Source organism: Prosopis cineraria, unplaced genomic scaffold, assembly GCF_029017545.1.
Source record: "Prosopis cineraria cultivar Desert tree isolate PC_DT_omini unplaced genomic scaffold, ASM2901754v1 PC1, whole genome shotgun sequence".
Classification (NCBI taxonomy): domain Eukaryota; kingdom Viridiplantae; phylum Streptophyta; class Magnoliopsida; order Fabales; family Fabaceae; genus Prosopis; species Prosopis cineraria.
The window spans coordinates 41,657,263-41,665,062 of record NW_026555332.1 but is presented as its reverse complement, the minus strand read 5'-3'; the positions used below and the strand labels follow the sequence as shown (position 1 = coordinate 41,665,062).

Below are 7,800 nucleotides of genomic sequence, written 5' to 3'. Positions count from 1 at the left end.
CCTTGCTTGTTTGCTACTGTGAACGGGAGCACATCTCCGGTAGAAAAAACTATCTTTTTTATCATCTCCAAAGTATTTCCTAATTTCACAGATGTCATGGGTCATCGCTTATGGCTGTACGTTTACACCCCCACAACACAACACCACACCCCCCCCCCAAAAAAAAAAAAAACCCCAAAATGGGTACTGACGTGATCCTCTAGACTGTTGTTCCTACAGAGTATGGCAGGGTTTCTACCTTTGTTCACACCTTTCCATGGTCTTTTCATACCCTGAGAAACCAGGCGCGACGCTCTGGGAGAACGGTAAAACTTTTAAAAAGTTGAATTAATAATAATTAAGTTCTTGAAAAAAATTTAAACAATGAGTTATAAAATTCGGACAGTTGTAAATATAAATTTCATTTGCAAACTAAGGTTCTATTTGTTGATTAAAAAAAAAAACTAAGGTTCTATTTGAAATTTAAATATTTTTTATAATTAGAGATTTTGAATTTATAATTATTTGAATAGAAATTTTTAATTTATTTTTTTAAAAAAATTGTTGGGATTTAATTATCATTAATAATCTGCTCTTATGTCTCATTCACCCTTTTCTCTGTTGTATTTTTGTTTGTGCCTTTTATCACTAAGTTACAAATGTATGTTGGGTTAAATTTTATTCATATTTTATGTTTTGTCTTTTTAATACTCAAGAAGTCATGCTACCTTTTAAAGAACTACTCTTAATAGATGTTTCTAGAAGCCAAACTTTTTGTTCTAGGGTACTCATCCTTGTCATCTATGGCGGGACTAATCTAGTTTCCACACGTAAATAATCAACTAATTTAGCTAATGGTTCGATCTCATCACAAATCGGTATCATATGAAATATAAATATTTAAACCATGCTGTCAACCAAGTATTCCAGCGCCCTAAACCCTAGTCATTAGCCTTCCACAACCAATCAATCATTTAAAAAGGATGCAATTAATAATAGTGGAAATAACATTCAAGGACCACTCTATGATATTTATATGAGACAAGGATTAAATAATTTTATATTTTTTCTGCAGTTCTCTGATCCTTCTTATATATTAATTTCATAAGCAAAAGCTCCTGTTGATGATGGGGGTCGCCGGTAGCATGTCACCAGAGCTCTGGTGCCGGTGATATTTTATTTAAGAAATAAGATTTTTAAATGGTCAAGGGAGGGTTTGATCCCATGACCCTTGGCACTTAAATAGCTTGGTGGCTTAGTGGTCACCAAGCCCTTTAATAATATATAGCAAAAAAAAGGTAATAAATCAAACTTCTAACCATTTTATGTAATAACGTAATAGTATATTATTAATTTTTGAACAAAACTTATTATTTTACAAATGTTACTTGTTAATCTGACATAAATAATTACAAATTAGGAGCTTTAAAACTTCATACATTTTACTTGTTAAACATCTCAATGTATTGTTATCAATCACGAATAGGTTGTCAAAACCAAACGAATACTTGTTAACGAATGACTAACATGTACAACTAAATCCTTCCTATCAATTTTTCTAACTTGTTAAAAACATAATAGATTCTTGTTAATTTTAAATGAATTATTATTATTTTATAAATATTACTTGTTAATCTGATGTGGACAATTACAAATTGAGGGTTTTAAAATTTTATGTATTTTACTTATTAAATGTCTCAATGTATTGTCATTAATCACAGATAGGTTGTTGTCAAAACCAAACGGATATTTGTTAATGAATGACTAACACATACAACTAAACCATTTCTAGTAATTTTTCTAACTTGTTAAAATCATAATACATTCTTGTTAATTTTGAATGAACTAAATCATTCCTATTAATTTTTCTAACTTGTTAAAATCACAAATAACCTATTTGACAACAACTTATTTGTGATTGATAACAATACATTGGGACATTTAACAAGTATAATGCATGAAGTTTTAAAGCTCCTAATTTGTAATTGTCCATGTCAGATTAACAAGTAACATTTATCAAATGACAATAATTCATTCAAAATTAATAAGAATCTATTATGTTTTTAACAAATTAGAAAAATTATAAGAAAGATTTAGTTATACGTGTCAGTCATTCTTTAACAAGTATCCATTTGATTTTGACAATAATTTATTCGTGATTGACAATAATACATTGGGACGTTTAACAAGTAAAACATTTAAAGTTTTAAAACCCCCAATTTGTAATTGTTCATATCATATTAACAAGTAATATTTATAAAATAATAAGTTTCGTTCAAAAATTAATAACATATCATTACATTATTACATGAACATAGTTAGAAGCTTAGTTCACTACTTATATATATATTTTTTATTGTATGTTATTAAAGGGCTTGGTGGCCTAGTGGCCAATAAATTTTTTGGGTGGCTAAAGATCATAGGATCAAACCTTGCCTTAGTCACTTAAAAACACCTTATTTCTCAAACAAAATGTCACTAGCGCCGAAGCTTTGGTGACCTGCTACTAGAGACCCCTACTGGCAGCAGGGCTTCGGCAACCTTGCAGCCACCGATGGTGGTCCAACTGCTGACGATGGTGGGATTTTTTTTTGTTTTTTAACTACTTGAGGGACATTTCAATCTTTTTACTTATAAAATTAATATGTAAGAAATACCAGAGGACTACAAAAAAAAATATGAAATTATTTGATCCTTATCTCATATAAATATCACACAATGGTCCTTAAATGCTATTTTCCCTTTATAATACTTAAAATATCTCATGCATCAAAACACCCCACTGTCATTAATCCACCTCCCCCACATAAAATCAAAGAGGAAGCATACAATCCTTTTTAAAATTTCAACTCAAATATTAATCGCGTACTTGCATAAATGACCCAATATCAAAAACACATTAGGGCTAAAACCAAAATGCCTAAGTCAAATAAATAGGCTACTGCAAATGAAACATAGTCAACATAAACAATCCCTAGAGTTGGCAATAATGGAGATCTTTACACATAAAAATCTACTAGAGGCATTACAAGGTTAATCACGTGTCTCTGGCACCTGAGGCTTCCCCCATGCCCTTATCTTGCACATCGCTTGGAAATACATTAAATAACGAGAGTGAGTTATAAAAATCTTAGTAACCAAGTATATAAATTCAAGCACATGAAAAAGTATCAATTAAGAGAGTGCATATTGTAAATTTAAGATTAAAGATCAATTCATACTCATCATATATGACAATATCCCTTATGCTTCACATGATCATGCAATTAACCTTATTACTTTCATTATATCTTTTGACCACATTCATGGGCTATTATCATATAGGACTAATCCGTGTGCCTAAATTTGCCCTGCTCTCTAATTGTGAAAGATTACCTGATCAAAGGTTCTCATACTCACTTTCAAACTATGGATTCCTCCTTCTTAAATTATGGGGGTGTCATAACTGCTTAGCCACGTTGTCCCTTGCAGGAAATAGGTAATACTAAACAACTTGCATGGCACATGCCATCTCTCTAAGGACAATGACAATACTAAACACATTTTATTTAATTCTCACCAACCATTGTGTGCAAATCTTGATAGAAGCCATATCACATGAAATTTTCATAGCTCCTTGTGCTCTCTCTTAAGTAAACTCTTACCTATTCATGATCATGCAATTAATTACATGCTCAATAACATGTTATGATGATAATTATTCTAACCTTATCACAAGCTCATTTTCATGCTCGTATAATTAGGGAACTTAACCAATTTTGCTTTCATACCATATAATCAATCATTCATATTTGAACACACACATCGAGCCATTGAAAACATTTCATACAAACAAGGCATACTCATTTTAGAACCAATTCTCACCATGAAATCTTACTACAAGCTTATCATGCGTACAAAAATCATACACTAGAATTTAACTATCGTTTTTTGAGGAAATGTTAGAAGTACACAAAATGTTGTTTGCACGTATAAGATTTTACATTGATGTATGCGCCTAGGGAAGCGATGACATATGCTGATCACTTGGCTCAACTTGCTCCAAACTTCGCCAATGCAATGGTGTCCCTAAATGAAATTCCTATGGCTTGCAAACAATCCTTTTTGCTTGACTACAGTTGGGGTCTGTCCCACAAACACTAGTTAATTATCTTTGTGGTTTGTCTTAGCTCCTAGCTTTTAGCTAGCCTTTTTAATAAAAAAAAGTATTTTAATATCACTTAACTCTTAGTTTTAGCGCACCATGAGTGACTTTGGATTTTGAAAGAGCCTCCAACAAGCACAAGCTGCAATAGTAGTTAATATATAACAATTATCATTAAACATTGTTAATAACTAATTATCATTAATTAACTCTTAACTAAGTTCAAGACTCCCATTGATGCCATTAACCATAAACAACCTCTTTTCTAACTTCCATTAACTTATTTGACCACCCACTAGCTTAAATAGCATTACTAAACTAACCCATTATCATTAGCTAAGTTAATTAGTGTTAGAGTTAATCTTAAACCTATCATTAACACTATACAACACTCTAAGACTCCATTGAAGTAAATGAGCAAAACTTTGTTACAATTTTGAACTCCAACTCAAACACCCCAAAACTCCTAAGAAAAATGCATAGAAGAGGAGGAAGAAGAGAAAGGGAAGCTTATCCAAGGGTTCAGCAACCATAAATGACCTCCAAGCATCTCCCAAGATGAATTCTAGCAGAGCTCCTATGCAACTCTCTTGAACTCCCTCACTTCTATTCTATTTCCTGACTTAAACAACGAACTTAAGATTTAAATTCAAGACATGTTTATAGCAGTAGATGACACGAAATTGGAAACCTAATTTTAGCCTATTATTTTAGACTCCAAGTGGGCCAATAGCTTTTTAGGCCTCATTCTAATCCCATGTAGGGTCTAATGTATCCCATGGCTGCCCAACCACTCTAGTTAACCGAATTTAGACCTTAATTAATTAATTAAACTTCTAAATTGATTTAATCAATCTCATTATAAATTATAGGGAAGGGTTAGATAGGATATTAAAAAAAAGCGTATGTTTGTAGAAGTAACTAATTATTTTCAATATAAAGTGATCAAAATGTATTTACTGGTATTGTCAAAGATATCCTTCATGGTCTATTGTTAACATTTAAATGTTAACCATAATAACATAATATAGAACAAATTTACTAAAATAATTGAACACCCGAATGGTTCATCCCTAATTATCTTCAAATTACCTGGATTATAAACAACTACTGAATTCATAATAATTGTAGATAATGTAAAACAGCCGAGTAATAAATTAATTATAACATTTAACTCCCCCCCCCTCAATATAACATTTAACTTCTCATCTTTCATCAAATGTTCGTATATTTTTCCGGCTCTTGTAAGATATTATTTAAAGGGACCAAAATAAGAAAAAATTTCCCACATGCATTAACTTTAAAATGTAATAAATTTTATTGTATTTTTTTTTGAAAAATAACTCATTTTAAAAGAAAATTTGAAAATTAAATCTCTTTAGGTCCCATATTATATTATTGTATTTTAAGAGGAAACTAAAATATTTCATACTAAAAAAAATATGTCCATATTTAATACCTAATTGTGTAATGTCTCCAGCAAGGGCAATAAAAAAAGAGAGATTGATAAAGCCTACAAAAGAAATATATTTTTAAGTGGTAAATTTAAAAGTTGAAATTGTAATTAGATTCTTATTTTACATTTACTTTATTTCTTGGTTTTCTATTGTCATCCTCCAAAGAAAGGGGAGGATTTCCTTTTTTTTCTTTTTTAAAAAATAAAGAATTACACACAAGTCTTACTTGTAACACCCTCAAAAATACAAACCAATTTTTCGCAAATTATTAAAACCATCATCATGGTAGAAAATTTTCTTACCATGATACATCCAAGACAATATACCACAGGTTTTAAAATATCTCAAAAAAAAGCAATTAGAACCATGAGGGACAGTCAGGATCCTCATGGCATGATATTTAAATTAGGTCATGAATCAAGAGAGACAAACATAATCCTCTTGGTCAAATAAATACTTTTAATAAAAAGGATTAGAGTTTACATGCTACATAGACAAGATATGTCCTAAGTTGGCACAAGATACATTGTATAATCCAAAATAAGAGGCAACGTAAAAGATGGTGTCTCATACACCATAATTACACCTCTGGTGCTTTCTCGGCCGGATTCGCTCCTGTAAAAATATTAACCACGGGGAATGAGACTTAAAAGTCCCAGTAACCAAAAATTAATATGTAATGATACATGCGGATGTAACTAATCATGTGATTGCTAAGTGGGCACACAAAACATTTAACCGAACAATATTTTCAAACAAACCGAACAAGTATTTAATTGCATGACTGCACTTTATATCCTCCTTTCACCATGCTCGGACGCCAAATCACCCGGCCAAAGGTGAGTTGGACCAAGCGACACGCCACTCATTGGGTCCAATGAGGGCTTACCACGTGGTAATAATTAACCGAACAGAAATTCCCATTAACACCATACATTAAAATACCCTGACAAGTCATGCATCATTCAAATATCCAAACAGGAATATATCCGAACAATAATATCTCATCATGATAAACAAAGATAAATTTTTAACCCACTTGGCAATAATTTCAAACAAGTATATACAGTATTTATTTTTAATAATTCATAATTTTTCCAAACAACAAAACAACACATAACTATTCACAAACACACTCATCACAACACATTAATAATGGTTACCTTGTGTCTTGAATAACAAGTTCCCCTTCACAACTCCTCTTTCACCACTATCTTTGTCAACACAATCTACATAGTTATTTCATAATACTATGTATTAATTTTACATTAAAATACATAACTCTAATTTAAAGAGTTAGAAAGTCTTAGATCTATAATCTATATTAACACTAATTTAAGATTTATGCCTCATTTAACTTTCCAAATTCTTTTTTAAAATTCTCGTACCCTAATAAACTATTTTTAAGCCTCAAATTACTTCTAGAATCACAATTTCATCCTTCTATATTCTAAAAATTCGCCCAAAAATAAATTAAAAATTTTAGAATTATCCTGAAGCCTCAAATCACCTTTCTATAACCTCAAAAATACCTATTCATACTTAAATAAATATTTAATAATCAGAAGTTCATCCCTACATCTCAGATTCCACATAAATTCGACCATATAGATCTAGATTTTAACTCAAAAATTCTTAAACATGAATTTCAACCTCAAGAAAGTATTCTATAATATTTATTATATCCCTAAGAGTTTTAACCTATATTTTTAATCCATCATATCATCAGATTAACTATCCTATAGAAAAAAAATCTTAATCAGAATATTTACTCTATCCTATAAAATAATCATATCACTAGAAAGCTAATATTATTTAGAAAATAACTATAAAATTAATTTTGTAATTAAATAAATTTTTAAATGCTAATCTAAACAGGAAAGTTAGAACATACCTGAAGAAAAAGAAAATAATCCCCCCTTGAGAAAACGCCGAGCAACGTGAGAGGAAGAGAGAAAAATAATATAAAAATGGGATTGTGAGTCCCAAAATTATATTAAAAAAAACTATAGGTTTGAATTTAATTATTCAAACCTTTGGGCCAAAAGTTGTAATTTTCTCTAAATTACATCTTAGCCTCTCATGCTTCCTAATGCACACATCCCCTCCTTTTTATACATGAAGCCACCTCTTCTCTTCCCTCATCTAACCAATGTGGGACTTAGAAACAACAACCTTCCACCCTTTTTTTTTGTTCCTTCTACCTTCTCTTTTTTTTTC

General features: G+C 30.7%; 1 long non-coding RNA gene across 1 annotated transcript; it reads right to left on the bottom strand.

Annotated features, from left to right (window-relative positions):
- Positions 1 to 6,021: 6,021 nt before the first annotated feature.
- LOC129323035 (uncharacterized) lies at positions 6,022 to 7,643 on the bottom strand. Its single transcript, XR_008596352.1, has 3 exons — positions 7,475 to 7,643; positions 6,744 to 6,809; positions 6,022 to 6,195 (listed from the first exon to the last, which is right to left on the bottom strand). It is a non-coding gene; the product is annotated as an uncharacterized LOC129323035 (long non-coding RNA).
- Positions 7,644 to 7,800: the final 157 nt, after the last annotated feature.